The sequence below is a fragment of the Pteropus medius genome, unplaced genomic scaffold (genome assembly GCF_902729225.1).
Source record: "Pteropus medius unplaced genomic scaffold, Ma_sr-lr_union100, whole genome shotgun sequence".
Lineage (NCBI taxonomy): Eukaryota > Metazoa > Chordata > Mammalia > Chiroptera > Pteropodidae > Pteropus > Pteropus medius.
In genome coordinates, this window is record NW_024350926.1 from 7901033 (window position 1) to 7917857 (window position 16825).

Below are 16825 nucleotides of genomic sequence, written 5' to 3' on the forward strand. Positions count from 1 at the left end.
TAGCAAACTTACGCGATTGAATACTTTGCAACCATCTCATCACTTTGCCCAGGCATTCACATCGAATAAATGGTATGGTCATAATTTGGAGCCAGGATGGTCTGTCATCAAGTTCAGTCTCTTCACAATTGTACAGAACAGTCTCCTGCATAGATAGCCCTGTACAGGTACTTTATATAAATCATTTAATTTAATCCTCCCCAAAGCTTTTTGAGGTGATTAGAGTAGTATTGTTAACCCTATTTTATGGATGAAGATAGAGAAGATAAGAAATGGCCAAAGATATAACAGACAGACTTTTATCCTCCCCTCCCTTCCTCACCCAGCCCCAACTGCCTCCGCTGGAGAACAATTTATCTGTGAGTTGTCAGCCACCACCCTTCCCAACATCCACGGGAATCAGCACCTTAACCCTGATGAGCTGAGCTGAGCAGGGCCCTGGAGCATCCATCACATGCCTACGCACTCTCCGAGTTCAGCACAATTATTATTTTCAGATGGAATTCTCTCCTGCTCCCCATAACCGGATCAAATCCTTTTTTAATGCTCTCGGGGCACCATGCACCTTCATTTTTTGGCACTTGTCAGAATCGCAGGTTATTTTATTTGTGAGTTAATTTCATTGTCTGTCTTCCCCGCTACTTCTCATACTCCACCAGAGCGTGGACAGTGACTGTTTTTGCCTGAGTAGAAAGGAACGGGCAAGAGCTCAACTGGGCACAAGCCAAACAAACCAGGGGCACCGTTACCCGTGACTACTGGTGATAACAACGTGGGGAACTTTTCCCTACTTTTCTGATTTGACCAAGATGGAAGAAGCCCAAATGAGGACATTTGCAATAAGAAGTATGGAAACGGCTAGCCAGAGTCCTATATTTTATATCTGTTGGAACCGATTCAGGAATTGGAGTCCTAGTAATGGAACCAGGTAGGCAGGAGAAAAGAGGCAGGGCCAGCTATTGCTGTAGCTTTCTCTATGGGCAAAGGTCAGTGTACGAAAACTCAGGTTGACAATGGAGCCATAGTTTTAGCAGATTCCAGGGACAATATCTATGATACCTCGACAGGTAAATCCCAGTCATAGAGAAACCTCTTCTTGCTCTCTTTTTGGGGGCTAACAACTTTGAACTGTGTCTTTCCACAAGTTTCCTAGTCACTTCTGCAGTTTGCAACTCAAGGTTATTGTCAGCACCAAGAGTAGAGGTCAGTCCTTCCAGTGGTAACTGCAGGCTGGTCTTTTGGTTTGTTTTGAGAATATTTTTGAAGATTTCTAGAGTTGTACTATGTAACGGTTGTACTGTTGCATTTCTGAAATAATGCAGGGTCTTGTAATCAGATACTCATTTGATTCATTTTCCTTTTTCTTCAAGCAAGCTATCATTCTTTTCATATTCCACTGGTTAAGTATGAATTACCGTGTTATCTGAGGGTGCTATTTCAAGACTTTACTTTGTAAAAGAACCCCTCATGCTAACCCCTCCAGACATCAATCACTCCTTTTTGGTAAAAGAGAAATGAATGTTTGAGATGAGATGGACTCTAATCATCTGTATTTTGATGGAGCAAATCTAGATGGTCTGAATCAAAGAACACTGAGAAACTTCTTCAATTACAGAAAGTATTTAATATAATCAAACACAGTGTCATATGGTCTAGAACAGACCCAAAACTTCATTTTTATAATAGATATTTTGTAATAACCCTTACTATTCTGAAATAAAATTTACATTTTTACTTTCCAGAACATATGATTGAACAAGAAAGAATCACTCTACTGTCTTAACTCTAAAGGAGAAATACAAATGAAAGTAATCCTTAATAAAGTCATACATTCTTAATTTGAAAACATTTGGTCATGATCATAATGAGAGACCAGTAGTCAGAAGCTAGCACTGCTATGTAGAAAAGCTCCAAATATGATACAGACCAAGACTCTACAAGCATGTTTATTGAAAACTCAATACCATGTGCAACCTTGCCTCTTGTCACTGTTATTTAAAATGGTAGTTAACACTTGGAAACATTCTAAATAAGACAAATTCCAGTCTTCTTTTGATTTACATGGCACATGAATTTCTGGAAATTTCGATATATGTTAGCAACTTGCCCCTAGTAATGGGACATAAAATGGACCTGGTTTCTAAGCTAAGGTAAATTTAAACATGTTCTTCATATGTATAAACATCTGGTAGAACATTTAAGAACTGTGTGGGACTATCTGCCACTTTGCAGGACATCAGAGATCGGATTCACACCACCTAAGTGGCAGAGAATTGCCCGTCCTTGTCACAACCAGAATATCTCTACAGGTTTCCAAACTGCTTCTTGAGAATAGGGGTTGAAAACTACTCTTTTAGAACCTCTGAAATTCTTGTTTTTAACAAGTGTGCCCCAGGTTTCTCCTGAGGACCCGGAGGAGAACAGCTTTATTAGTCACAGGAGATCTTTGAACCCAAAGTCTCAACTAATAGCCTTTATAGATACAAATGTGTGTGCATGAGTGTGTGTCGTACAATGTGAAAATTATTGAGTGACATTCTAGTATATATAGTAGATACAGTTATCGCTTATAAAGTAATATGAAATCTAAAATCATTTCAAGATCTGTGGCAAACCTTTTGGATGATGTATTGTGTTAGCTCGAAAATAACCAAGGACTTTTGTCGTCATGTGGGGGACCATGAAAAGGGAGTCTCACAATTAACAACAACATGCGGTTTTGACATGCAAGTAATAGTTATGAAGGGAAAGTTGATTTGTTGTCAACAATATAATAAAGATAATAGCATCAAGGTGAGGGCTAGAAAGAGTAAAAGATAAGAAATCATGCTTTAATGGCCACAATTTATAGCAGATAATTGGAGGCCATGCAGTGTCAGCTGACAAGTTAGGTAGATCAGCAGCCGAAGTGCCCCGAAGGCTGTCAGAAATGCTATTGATTAGTAAATCGATTTTATCAATGTTGGTAGAGTGGAGAGGGCATATTGCCTTCTCTCTTTTTTAATGTCCCTTTTCCCTCACAACTTATGGATACACTTAAGCTTTTCATAAACTGCCTTAAACAACTCTTCAGTTCTAATAAAAAAAATCAGTACATTTGCTACCAATTAAATGAAACTGTTCAATTGGTGTTGGTTGCATCAAAAAGTGACAAGTTGATTAATAGAAGATTTACTGGTTTTACTTACTATTGAGCATTTATTTTTCAATGGGTACTGTTCTATATTTAACTTATTTGAGCTACAAATTATTCTGTCATAGAAGTGTTATGCGCATTTACAGATAAGAAAAGCAGACACTCGAGAGCTTGGATCTTACTCAAGGTCATGCTTAAGTATGCCACGCATTCTATTGATCTGAACACTAGATCAGAGTGGCTTGATTTAGGACGGCCTCAGTGACAGAGAAGTTATGAGGTCTCATCTATAAGAGTGAAATACTATTTGAAACAATTTGGTCACATTCGTAATTCAATTGCTAAGACTTTTATTTAAAAGTTCTTTTGTTTCTTCCACTTTTCGGGTACACCCCAAAAGAGAAGACAGAATGTGCAAAAGATGGACCACGTTATTAGTGGTAATTTAAAATCTAGGCTGTGCAGTAAGAGGTAAGAGTAAATAATAATAAAACAAAAGAAGTCGTCAGAGCCGATGTCAATTAAGTCATGTCAAACCAAATAAATGGAGAATGGTACATCAGTGAATGGTCACTTTTCAAGGTGATGGCTATTTCTGTAAATTGACAATAGTTGAGTCAGCACGAAAAGAAAATGAGGAGGGCTTGCCAGGTTTACTTTATAGACATGGTAAATGTTGAATTCTACTTTGCTAACGTAATTTTTTAGGCTTTATTTCTGTAGGAAACAGCTGATCCAATGTTCGGTACTCTCGGCTTCCTAAATTGGCAGATAGAAGCACTTCTACAGCCAGAATCATGTGGAGGAAATGTTTATACTGATTGCTAGACTCAAAGATTTTTAGATGTTCGACTAGAAAAACAAACAGAGATGTGAAAGTTTAGGTCAGAGTTAAGAAGAAACTAACTTTTTTTCTCCTCAGAATCTAGTTCTAAAGTACTTACATTTGAACTTGAATGTATGTGTCAAGACTAGTGGATTTTAGATTACTTTCTAATAGTCATGACTTTATATTATTTTTGTTAATATTAGATTTAGTCTAATGCCTGTTTCACATCTTCATTTAAATTTTAGAGTATTTTTGGAAATGTTTTTGAACCTTGTTTTTGTCCCTTCCAAGAACTTTATCTTAATCTCTCAATCAGCTCACATAGATAGAATTTTATTTATTAGCATTTTAAAGTTATATTTATTTTTATATTCAAGGGGATCATTAGTTTGGTCGGTATCAAGTAGAAATAGCTGTTGGACGATTTTTGTCAGTAATATCACGGCGTAACAGAATGTACATTTCTGGTTCCATTTGGTCGTCACCTCCAATTCAGCATTTTAAAATCAGGCCCATTTTTGTTCTCCCGTTCCTCGTCATACTAGTCTTATTTGTAGGAAAGGCATCATCCTTTTTTCAGGTGACCTTGAACTCCTCTGTCTGCTTTCTCCTCGCCTTTTATCCAGTTACTTCCCAGGTCCCATGGCTTCTTCCGTCACAGTGACTCCTAGCCAAGTCAGTCTCCTTCTACTCCTGGCCACGCCACCTGAGTTGAGGCTCTAGAATAGTTTCACCAGTCCTGCACATCATGCAAAACTAATTTTACTAGACCACGAAACTTATTTGCTCAAAATGCCATGTCTAATAATTTCCTATTGAATAAATTGTAAAGAATTTAACCTGGTAGGCGATTCCTACTATAAATCATGCTCTAATAATGTCAGCCTCATCACCCCTTCCCTTTCGTCCTGTACTTTGTTCTGAACATCTAGAGCTTCCCCAGGTTCTGCGATTTAATTCGTGCTCTTTGATTTACCTGGAACTTTGTCTAGCTTCCTCCTTCTTCATCTAAATTTGGTCTATCCTCAAATCTCATCTACATTGCCAATAATTTCCTGATTATCCTAGCCAGGTAGAAACTCTCTCCCGCCCCCCCCAAATTCTAAAATATTTATTCTTATCCTCCTTTTGGGACATTTGGCACAAAACATTCAAGAGATTTTTCTAAGGTTGTTGACTCAGTGGCAGAAAGCAAAAGTTAGTCTCCTGAGTCTGTGCGTATCATTTACAATGAATCACACTAATTTGCTATTTTAATTACCTGAACTTTTATGATCTAAATAAACACGCGCTTGGTTGCCTTTGAGAGAAGTCAAATTCACATGGCACGGAAAACAAGACCCTCACAGCTATGGAGTTCCCTCCGGACCGCTGGAGCAAGCATTCAACACGGTGAGTTCCCAGGCGATCTTGCATTCTCCTGGGAAGTCAAACTCATCGATGTATCGATCAGTTCCATCCCCAGTATTTTCTGAGATCCTCAGAGGTAGAGATTTTTTCTCAGAATTTTCTGAGATCAAATCATACAAAATTTTAACAAAACTCTTACTAGAAATGTTTTTAGTTGACTCAGACGAGAGTATTTGATTTCATGCCTTCCTGGTCATGAATCGCTTGGCTCTATGCTGCTTGGGATGGAAAAAGTAGGAGTTTTATCTGTGTTCCCCATCAGGATATGGATAAGTATGAAGCTCTGGCTGGGATAATTTGATACGAGGCTTTTGGCTTCTTCAAGCTGCTAGGGAGCAGCATGAGGCAGTGATAGCTGCAGCATGCCCTGTACTCCATTGCTTGTCTCTGTGTGTGTTTTCATCATTTACACAGCAGTAGGTGTATAAATGACCGCCTCAAGGACTTCCATGAGTGCTTATACTCTGTTGAGTGAAAACACTTCCTGGAAGGGAAAAATTCTACCTTCCTATGGCTGAGTCAAAAGGAGTTAAAATTAACGTGTGTGTGTGTGTGTGTTCATACCAAAATTCTATCATAGAAAGCTAATCAAGCTTTCTATAACTGCCTAAATTTACATACGGAGCTGCCACAGTGTTATGTTTTCAAGAATTATTTCAGACTCTACTATGAAAATCAGTGAGTTCAGAAATCTTATTTTTTATCAGCTTCTTAAATTCTATAAAAGTTTCAAAAGGTACCTGACAAATGTCTTATTTATTAATGCCACTTTCTGAAATCCTAGCTGACTTTCAATTTTTGAGGTATTGTTTTTTTGCTAGAAATTCAATAGTTTAGTAACTTAATCGTTGCTCTAGCTTGATATTTATTTCATCCTCCTTCCCTGAGATATGCAAATATCTCTCTCTTTGCTAATATCTTTTTTACATCCCCTAGTCTGAAACTGATGTAAAGAAGCCATTAAAATTGATAGCAATACCCACCACTCCAGTGAATAAATTATGATTCCCATTTCATGGAGGTCCCATATCTCCAGCCCTGACCCCTTCTTATTTCTGTACTTGAAAGGATCCTGATTTATCTCCAACTCTTGCATAACCTTCCTTTCATTTTTCTACTCTTAATTTCTTATCATATTTTTCACACTTTTAACTTCATTCAGTGATCTCAGTACTTCGCTCTACCTCATGTTTTATCATGTACCTTTTCTTCTTCCTTGGCTTTGATTAGTTTTCGGATGCTTCTCCTTCTTCACATTGACTTTTTATTCGAAAACCATATTTATTTCTAGATGATATGTATAGCCCTTGAACATACTTTATCTCTCAGCATATTCCATTTCCTCTTTCTCAAAGTCCTTTGACTTTCCCCCTTTCTTTTTCATTCGGTTAGCATGTATGTCTCTACTTAAAATTTACTTTTCTATTAAAAATTATGCTTTTGCCTCTTTTGTATTCTTTTGGTTGCTCTGTTGGTCTAACCCAAAATTGGTACTCTGATTTCACTGTCATATTTTTTATCTGTAATAATATCTCCTGTTACTTAAACTACTTTTGGAATTACAAAGGAGAAAAAAACCATTTTCTTGGCCTTTGAAAAATATAAGACGCTATTGTAAGCAGAAAAGTGGTAAATGCAGGAAACACTGTGTTGGTGGAATCTTTGTTGAAACTTTCAGCTTTGAACTTCATACATAGAAAGCCATTAAATCCTGGGATAATAGAACCTGATTCATTGTACCCCCTTTGTTTGGCTGTCTCTGTGGTTTATCAGTCCCCATAGAACATAGGGCTGGAGGGGGTCTTGAGAGGTCATTTAATCTATTGCCCTCTGGCCTGAAGGTTCCAAGGCCTCCTATGCTCTACAAGATACCTTTTTGCTTTAGTTCTTACCAGTTTAAATGGTATTTGGAATTCTTGGTAAATATTTGGGAAAGCCGCAAATGTCATAGGAAAGAAAGAACTTGTATAGACAGAAATTATAAAAATGTCACCTACTGAAAATTTGAACAAGAAGTGGTTAGAACAATCAAAGCGTTGAAGAATCGGAAAGTATAGATCTTTGTCTCACTGCAGAATTTTTGGTACAAACCAAGACAATATGTTTTAGTGCTTTGGCCTCTCATTTTATAAGGATGAGTGTCCTCAGAACTAGTGATTATATGGGCATTTATGTCATTTAGGCCGCAATGTGTCAAATGTACTGAGAATAATAAGCCTATCTACTTTCTATACTGTACTGTTATCCATTTCAGAAGTGATGACCTATTTTTTCCATTAGATTAATATTCTGAGAAGAAGCAGGAATGATATCGGAAGTTCTTGCAAGAATGTAAATACTGGGTCATTATAGATCCAACTAAACAATAGTAATTTTAAAATGAGTCACTTTGATACCAACAATACTTCTGACTCAGTATGTATGATTCATATCATTAAAATGCCATGAGTTTCCAAGCCAACTTTTCAAATGATATTTAGAGAGGGTGAGTGGGGATGGGTTGAATAACATCTAATTGTTTTTATGGATGAAAAGCTGCCAAGTTCAGATCTCTATGTATTAGTAGTTCCAATTTTAGGGAGACTTAGTCAGTCTTCAGTGATTCTTTAAGGCTACTGATCCATTGAAAAAAATAACAAGAAAATAATACTAGACCAAATAACAACCTTTACTTTCAACCAAAATATCAAAGTAAGCCTCATATTATTTACTTTATGTACTTAGATAATTTAAACTCTATAGATTTTTTAAAGTCATTTATCACTTCAAGAGTTATTAAGAATTTTAGGAGTGTTAGGAAGATGATTTGGAATGAACGAACCTGCCTCAGTACAAATATTGTACAGATAACTTACTGTGATAGATGTGTTTACTTAGTGGCAATCAAATTATTGAAATTCAGGGGAATACCAATAAATATCCAGTAGTTGAGAGTGATTAACAAATAGCAACTAATGAAACACTGGAGAGTACATTAAATCCTCATGTAGAGGCTATATTAAACTATGTCAATACAGAAACAAATTTTAGGAATTCAATATGTTCGATATCTATATTAGCATTCTTTTGGCTTTATGAAAGCTTTTAATACATTATCATGAGCATGTTCATAACAAAATACTTTATATATCACAGGAGAGTTTCGAATTAAGAAATAATCCAACTTACAAACAAAATAGGTGAAAAAGTCTATGTTTGAATAGTATCTATGTTCCACTAAAAACAAAACAAAACAAAACAAAAAACAAAACAAAACAGAAAACAACTATCAACAGATCTCCCAAAAACATTTTCTAGCATTACGTTTATATAAACTAAGGTTAACAACAAAGGTAATTGGTATCTGGCACAGTGACTAACATGTGCAGACTTTGGGTACCAAGCTTTTAGAGACCATTGTTCATAAACACGCTGATTTAGGGTCACCCAAAATAATTCCATTAATTTTATTTCATTACCAGTGGTTTAGATCAGGCCTTATCTCTTAGTCATTAAATAACCATGGGAATCGCATTTCAATTCTCTGGTTTGTTGTTTGTCTGTATGGTCAGCAAATGATATTTACCTCGATGAATTGTCACGAAGATCAGCTGAAATAATGCTAATATATAAATTATGTAGAATAGTGGCTGGCCTATATTAGATGAACAATAAATTCTATCTCTTCACCACATTGTCATCATTTATGCCTTAATAATTGTAATTGCTTCCTTGCTAGGCAGCATTTTCCATTCTTCTCAATAGCATTCTACATGCAATTTTCAAATGAATATTTTTCCAGATGACACACCAGTTGAATCATGTCCTTGGTCCAAATTGTCTTCTCATTGAATTCAATTTTAACAACTTAGCCTGGCTTTCGTATTTCCCTAGGTTGTTTTAGAGCCTACTTTGAAAGCCTAATGTTTTCACATGTTCCATATACAGTAACCAAATTGCACTGCTTATTATTCCAGAATACACTTCATACATTCTCAGCTGTATGTCTTTGTTTACATCGCCTGCCCTAGTGTGGTGTGTAGAATCGTGGGATCTGTGCTCGCATTTCTCTTTTTGTTCTCGATTTCCTGTTCTCTTCTTCACCAGTCTCAGATTTTCACCAGTAACCTGACGTGTTCTGTGGAGATTAAATAAAGAGCACGTATGAAAACACATATATAATATCTAGCAAACATCAGTTAACACTGGGGTTTTCGCTCCTCATTTTCTGTGCTGTGAACTTTTTAAACACATGTGGGCTGAAATTGATTAATTACTTGAATGCAAGGGAATGAAGAAAAATCTGTGATGATGTCTACCCTTCAGATGCATGTCATTATTTATGTCATTTATGCTCTGAAATTGTGTCTTATTAATGAGAATCTTAAGGTGTTTTCGTTATAAGCATATATTAGATAGATTTGATGGATTATTAAACAACCATTGCATAACAAATATAATCTTCTAAGAATATATAGAAGGTCCTATACTAAGAAATTATTATATGGGTTAAGGGAGGTGTGCCAGGTGAATATGGATGAACCTAGGACAAAGCAATGCCTGAGGGAGACGAGTAACAGGAGGAGGAAGGACTTGGCTGGATAAACATTAAGGTCAGGGGATTAGAATAAGGAATCAGAAGAAACTCTACAATGACTGAGGATTTTCTCTTTCTGCCCTCAGTCTGAACAAGGAGCTGAAACAATATGGGTAACAGTTTTCCACCTATAGAGGCCACCAGGTTGGGGATCAGAGACACGTTCTCATGACAGCTCATGAGGATGGGGACCTTCTATTTTGGGTCTTGAGATTATGCTGGGGACCCCTCTTCCAAACCTGTGTTTCAGCCATTTTTCCCAGAAGCGCGACTGCTGTGGTCTCTAGTTGCTTGTAGATAGGTATTTGCATTTTGTCCACGGAAGCCCCAGTCTGCCTTCCTGTTCTTCATTTCAGGAGTAACAAGCCTCTGAGCTCTAAGTAAAGTCATCTGTTCAAAAGGAAATTACCTCTAGTTACTTTTTCTGCTCTCTGAATGATCTCATTGGAATTATTTCGTTGAACTTCATTAGTTTTTCAGTGAGCATTTGCTTTTATTTCACTGCTAATGTTAAATAAAAACCTATAGTTTGGGTAAATCCAAATACATATATTTGTACCGTAAGGTGTTGCTTAGAGCTAATTTGTTATTAGCTAACAAGGCATTTCTTGACTGAAAAGAAAACTATGAAATTATTAACAAGAAACCAATTTCAGTTTTTTCTTTATTTCGTCTTGCTGAGAAAATGGACGGCGTAAGCTTCGCTTTGTATCAGTGCTGTACTGACAATTTTTCTCCTCACCTGCGAGCTATGATACATATGTAACAACACACCGCTAATCAAGAAGCACACCACGCAGAGATAAATCCAGTCCACAGGTGACAATCCCTGCCAAAATGCCATTTGAGCCTTGATGCTCCAAATTTTGGCCTGAGTAACCAGAAAGAAAACCGTGATGCAGAGTGGGGACCGAACACAATCCTCTCATGCTAAGCATCACAATTGTAACGTCAGGATGAATAAGAAGAAATGAAAAGCCATTCATCGGAGCTGCCTCCACACGGGACAAATGATTCTTATGCTTGAGGTAGATTTAACTGTCCCCAAATGGCAATCTTACTCTAGGACAGGAAATGAAAATAAAAGCAAGCGAGCAGCCAGTCAGAAACAGCCACCACCTTCTGGTTACAGCCACTTGAGAACTAGTAAAATGTGTGGCACTGTCGGATCCACGCAATTATAAAAACATCTGAATGGGAATACTCGAAAATGATCTTTAACTCCACTGGGATGTTGGAATGACTTTTTTGAACTTTTCTCATTTTTCTCAGGTTTCCTTTTTCCTGATTCTCTAAGGTAAATTATGACTTAAATGTTTCGTGCCAGAGTTTCTGTGTTGAATTTAAGGGTTATCATAATTTTATTTTGTATATGTTGAGAGGTTTAAATAAATTGTGTCAACCAGAAAAACAGTGAGAATCATTGTTTCAGATGTGAAGTGACAGCCTGCAAGTCTAAGCTGTTAGTACTTGAAATTCCATTGAATTCTAAATTTCAGCACTTTTTTTTTTTTTAGCTGTTCAGGCTTCAGATATGTTTACTGATTACAGAATTTAATTCTTGATGCCCAAGCGTTATATAGCAAATAAGGCCATGATGTAAGTGAGAAAGCCAGTTGATTTGGAATCAAATAACTGAGCGTTTTCATTAGTCACATTTGTCTGTTTGCTTTCTGTGTGTGTCTTTGTCCACTAGGGCTGCTATTGCAAAATGCCCAAGATGGGGTAACTTATAAACAACAGGAATGTATTTCCCACAGTTCCAGAAGCTGGAAGTTTGAGATCAGTGTGCCAGCAGGGTCTGGTGTGGGCTCTTCCAGGATCATGGGCTTCTTGTACCATCACATTTCAGAAGGGGCAAAAGAGATTCTTGGGCGTCCTTTATCAAGTCACCAACCTCATTTATGAAGGATCTGCCCTCATGACCCAGTCCACCTCCCAAAGTCTCCACCTCTGATAATGTCACATTGGGTATTGAGTTTTTCGGGAACCCAAATATGTGAGCCACAGTAGAGTGTGTGTGTGTGTATGCGTGTGTGTGTGTAGTTTTAATTGGTACTGTCACTTAACTATCTATGGTAACACATTTGGTCCTGGAGTCTCCCTTTCTGAAATTTCAGAGTATTTATATATTAACAGTGAACACTCATTCACAGATTTGTTGTAAAAATCATGAGAGATGATGTGTTAGATCTTTGCAAATTCTAAAATGATGCGCACATGAAATACTTTGCTATTTAGACGGCAGCATTGTTGAAGAACATTGTACTAGGGCTCCTGTGACTTAAATTCTAATTTCCATTCTACCACTTAACACGCTTTATGGCCATAGTGAGTCAGTTAACCTCTCTGAGCCTCTGTAAGGAGGGAACTGGTTTTTGTGGTTCATGATCATTTCAAAGAAACATCTTTGTTTCATTTTTCCCTTCCAAAATTTTAGCCAGTTGTTATAATAATAAAATAACTGTTGCCACTTATCGAACATAAAATTCTAGATTAGTAAGATTATCGAGAAGTCAAAATTGTAATTACTAAAGACCAAACATGATCAAGCTGTAGATGAAACTATTATAAATGTTTGACATAGTGGTATAGAGTTTAATCTCATTATTAATCTTGGTTTATAATTCTTACATTCTAAATTATTTTCCATATTAGAGATGGATATGCTGATTCAATCGTGGCTCGTTTTGACTCCCTGCGACCAAGGACACAAATTTGAAATTTGTGACAACATTTAGAGTTTTGATTTGGGTCAGAGAACAGAGTAGCTATAATTGGTAATAATAGTAGTAGTAGTTAATGCTTAAATGAGCCAATGCTGTATTTCAGATAGTCTTCTAATGGTTTACATGAATACACGATGTCATCTTCATACTATCCCTAAGCAATAAGCACTATTATTATTTTAAAGTTTACCGTTGGAGGAACTGAAGAACTGAGGGGTTTGGTTCACATAAAAGAAAACTGAGAGAACCTAGATGTGAACCAAGGCATTTGGACTCCAGGAAACCAGTGTGCTTTACTAGCTGAGAACCGTGATTTACCTAGTTAAACTAACCTGAAAATATCTGTGAGTCTTATCGGTTCATAACTAATATGGTAATAATAATACCTTAGTCTAGCTCTACATCAGGTAGATTTTCAAACATTCCACTGTACTCAAATGAGAACATTCAATTTATTACATACATATCTCTATGTGATGGTGTCTCAGTCAGTTCAGGCTGCTAAAACAAAATACCATAAACCGAGTGGCTTATCAACAGTTTTTATTTCTAACAATTCTGGAGGCTGAGAAATCTAAGATCAAGTTGCCGGTCAATTTTGTGTCTGGCGAGGACCCTCTTCCTGATTGCAGATGGCTGTCTCCTTGCTGTGTCCTCACATGATGGAAGAAGCCAGCTAGCTTCCTGGCCTCTTCTTACAAGGGCACTAAGCCCATCGATGAGAGCTCCACCCTCATAACCTGTCTCCCGTAGACTGCCTCCCAATACTATCACATCGGAGGGCAGATTTCAGCATATGAATATGGGGCTGGGCACAACAATTAGTCTGTGACAGAGGATTTGATGAAGACATATGTTTTCAAGTCACATATTTCAAGCAGTGCATATGATTTGTAATCTACAAAAACATATGCACAGAATTAAATTGAAACAAAACAAATATACGATACATATTATGTTTAATAATGGACATTGTCTGCAAAGTTCTTGTAGGTCATTTTCTTAAGGATAAAATACCTTGTAAGGAGAAATCTTCTTGATATTTGATTTTAAGAACTTTCCTATTGAAAATTTTATAGGCAGTTTTCAGCCAACCCAGACAAGTTTGAGAACTGAAATTCTGTTGCGTCCTTTGGCGTGAGGTTCTTGTCTTGGGGACCTCAAGCTCAGCAGGCACATAGGCAGCCTGTTGATTGAATGGACATATTTGAGAACCTCAGGGGGACATTCTGATATAACTTGGACAACCACACAGCAGTTTTTAAATTAATCAGTCGTTGGCCTCTTGCCAGATTTTTCCTAGTGACTTTTTCAAACCTTTTTCACTTTCTACCAGTACCTGACCTGCAGCAGATTCATTTATATCTTTTACTGAGGAAATTGAGGTTATTTGACACTTGATCCCACGAATTTCTGTCAATTTGAAATCTAAAAACTGGTGTACATTTTCCAGCGTTTACTCTCAGGGTGCAAAGACCACCCACTCTACACCTAATTAAAGATTTATTTAGCAGCTTTTACCTGTGCTAGGTCAAGTTTGGGCCCATTTCCCAAACCCAGCAATGGAGGAGGTTATTTCCATATTTTGCATACGAAGGAATCAAGATTAAGAGTAGCTAAGAATCAGGGGTAGAACTAGAATTGAAAACTAAGCATCTTCTTACGCCTTTCCTTCTGGCTAATGCTTACTAGTACTTGTTTCAGATTTTCACCTCTTTGCTATGCCTGTTGCACAAGGCTTAGAACATGGTTAGACCTTTTACACACCAAAAGTAAAGATGCTTCTTGCAACCCATTTAATTCTTCAAGCTATAACTTACGTTTTTACGTCCTTGAGCCATCGACATTTTTGAAAGAGTTAATTTATACTTTCTTTCTACCTGTAAAAAGTATTCGTAATCTGGCTTCAGCTCAAACATTATGCAAAACAAATCTGTTAAAAGTTGTAAATGCGCTTATCGTAGCACATCGTGATCTTTCTTTCATAGCTCTCCACCCCGCCCTTACCTCTTTTTAGCACTTGGGCTCACTGATCGTGCACCTTTGATTCGATCTCCTTTAGATTTGGAGGCATTTTAAAAGTGCAGACTATTACCTCTGTGCCCACCCTCTACAGGCTCCTTCACAGTCTCTTTTTCAGCCACCCAGTCCCGGTGTGAAGATTCCCTGTGGCTCTGGCACCTACTTGGAGCTGTCCCCACTCCCCTCCCTGTGCCCAGTTAACTCCTATTGAGACTTCAGGTCTCAGATTTAAAAGGTTCTGCCTCAGGGTGGTAGCGTGTACAGGGATGTGGAATTTTAAACTTTTACCCTCAAGAGTTAAATTATATAATTAATATGAAATAATTATTACATTTTCTGTCTCATACATGATTTTTTAAACGTCTTTTAAAAGCGATTGTAACCCTCTTAACAGCTTATAAGTGATTCCCAGAAAATTTCTGTGGGATGGAGCTAGTCATATTTCTTGCTACTTTCTCCTTTCTATGCAAATTATGTTTAATATTCCATGTGAATATGATAATACATTTATATTTTTACATCAAACTTAAGAGGAAGTGAAAAAAATACAAGTAAAGGCTTAAACAAGGTAGATAGCTATGAACAGAATAATCTGAACAGACTTCAACCATGTCGTTGCGTCCAATAGTTTGAATTCTTATCAATTAAGAAAATGAGTGATTATTCTTTTAAAGATCTCTCGAGAGAATTTAAAAATATAATACATTGTTATATATTTATAAAAAAAATTCTGTAAAAGTTAAATTTCAGAAAATAAGTAAAATCTTTTGTGGGAAAAGTTAACTATAATTAGAAGACAGCAAAAAATGTACACATCATCCACTTTTAATAATCATCATCTGTTCTTACTGCTTAAAGCTGCATTATATGTGCATTTTGATTTCACTGGAAATGGCACCTTTTGCACACCCTTCCCAGCTGTCACAGAAAGGAACCCAAAAAGCCCGTGCTGAGTGTGCAGCAAGCTGTCCGAGTTTTACATAGAGAGGAGAGGATTTCCTTTGATAGTTGCTTTCGAAGTATAGCACGCGTACAATAATCAGTATCCCAACTACTCAGGAGAGGGTCGTAGACACAACTGTTGTTTAAGGTAGCGGGCACATCAATGGCGAGGCACTAGGTATTGATTTGTGCAGTGACACCTTTCTAGCTATGTCATCTGAGTGAAAGAAACCTCAAATTAACCAATAATAAAGTGTTACAAGTTGTAGCTGCCCTCTTGGTACTTGTTCTAGGGGAGTATAGATGCCCCTCCCCCATTTAGGCCAGCAGTGTGGCTAAAGGACTCTCAGTGACATTAAGTTGACCAATAAGACAGTGTAAATCCTACAATAATGCTATATCCTTTTGTGTGTGTGTGTGTGTGTATGTGCCATTTTTATATTGGTTTTCATGTGTAAATATATAATAATGTATGCATATCTGCAGAAATATGCCATACATATATGCTATCATGATCTAAAGAATCCTTAATTAGAATAACATATAACAGTGAAACTGTCATGCATTATACATTTTTGAAAAATGAATTTCACTAATTTGGCAAAACTAATTTCAAAGGCAAAAACTAAGTTACATATTCATCAGAATTAGATAAGGATGAACTTCTTGGCACGATTTATTGCTGTTTTTGTTGTTGTACTTTCTGATTTGATTATATTTTCTATTTTAAATATGGGCCCTGGCTACATAGTTTATGAAGAGATCACAAATAAATCTGGATTAAACTATACTAATGTCTCTGGAGCCAGAGGCCACACCTGTTTCAAAGACAGTGAACAAAAAGATTATAGTTACATTTATTTCTATCTAAATTATTCCTTGATCCAGTTTTTACATTAAATAGATATGAGATTTTATATAATAGGTTTTATGAAAACAAAAGTAACTTTAGAAAGCAGCTCTCACTTTTTAAAAAGTAGACTCATGTATCAGCAGGAATGCCACAGGCGTCAGCCAACATAGGGTTGCAGCTTGCAGTAGTAGCTTTCATGGCTCATATCAGAATCTTGGCACAAAGCTTCAGTTTTCTATGGCCTCATGTATGGTCCAGTTTGCCATTAAGAAAGGGAAATCAGCTGCATAATACTGGACCCAGGCAAATGTTACCAGTTTTGCTGGTG